Source organism: Humulus lupulus, chromosome 6 (assembly GCF_963169125.1).
Source record: "Humulus lupulus chromosome 6, drHumLupu1.1, whole genome shotgun sequence".
Taxonomy (NCBI): Eukaryota; Viridiplantae; Streptophyta; class Magnoliopsida; order Rosales; family Cannabaceae; genus Humulus; species Humulus lupulus.
In genome coordinates this window covers 124,294,367-124,295,648 of record NC_084798.1, presented here as the reverse complement: position 1 = coordinate 124,295,648, position 1,282 = coordinate 124,294,367, and the positions used below count along the sequence as shown (strand labels likewise).

The window sequence follows — 1,282 nt, the reverse complement described above, 5'->3', positions numbered from 1 at the left end:
TAGGCATGCCTAGCAATAATAGCCATACTCATGCATGCAAGTAAGTCCAAATAAATGATTGTGGACCTTGCCCTCCTGTATGGATTACTATCAAGTCAATCCCAAGTGAATATCAATAACGATTCTGGTAATCATGCTGGGGCTTGTAGCCCATTCAGATAAGTGACTAAGGAGTCACAAACTTGGATTCCACACCCTAACCAGATAAGTGACTATGGAGTCACGAACTTGAACCAGATAAGTAACTAATAAGTCACAAACTTGAACTAGATAAGTAACTAATAAGTCAGGAACTTGAACCAAATATGTAACTAATAAGCCACGAACTTGAACCAGATAAGTAACTAATAAGTCACGAACTTGAACCATATAAGTGACTAATAAGTCATGAACTTGAACCATATAAGTGACTATTAAGTCATGAACTTAAACCAGATAAGTAACTAATAAGTCACGAACTTGAACCAGATAAGTAACTAATAAGTCACGAACGTTAACCATATAAGTAACTAATAAGTCACGAGCTTGAACCAGATAAGTGACTAATAAGTCACGAACTTGAACCAGATAAGTAACTAATAAGTCATGAACTTGAACCAGATAAGTAACTAATAAATCACGAACTTGAACCAGATAAGTAACTAATAAGTCACGAACTTGAACCAGAAACGTAACTAATAAGTCACGAACTTGGGCTTCGCACCCTAAGCCATTTGGCGTTACATTCACCTGAGCCTTTCAAATCTTCAAGGGCGTCCCAAGCCTCTTGTCCTTGAAATTTAAAAAAAAAAATTCGGTATGCATAGATTGAATCATTTGACGATTAGAGGGAGTCAAACCATCATAAAAATATTTTCAAGTCTCCATTTTTTAAAACCATGATGAGGACATTTTAATAATAAATCTTTAAATCTTTCCCAACATTCATAAAACTCTTCATTATCTTTTTGAAAAAATTTGGAGATTTCTCTCCTTAGACTATCAGTTTTAGACATAGGAAAAAATTTCAGTAATAATTTATTATAAAGTTGATCCCATGTAGTTATAGATCCCGTGGGAAGGGAATTTAATTAAGCTTTTGATTTGTCTTTTAATGAAAAAGGGAACAATCTTAGTTTGACCGACTCATCAGAAAAGTTTTGAAATTTAAATGTTGAGCAAATTTTTAAGAAATCTTTAACATGCATGTAAGGATCCTCTCTATCTAACCCATAAAAAGATGGCAACAATTGAATGATTGATTATTTAAGCTCAGAATGGGTAGCAGAAGTGGTAGGAAGAA

General features: G+C 33.9%; 1 non-coding gene across 1 annotated transcript; it reads left to right on the top strand.

Annotated features, from left to right (window-relative positions):
• The first annotated feature begins 873 nt into the window (after positions 1–873).
• LOC133787326 (small nucleolar RNA R71) lies at positions 874–980 on the top strand. The gene has a single exon (XR_009872354.1). It is a non-coding gene; the product is annotated as a small nucleolar RNA R71 (small nucleolar RNA).
• Positions 981–1,282: the final 302 nt, after the last annotated feature.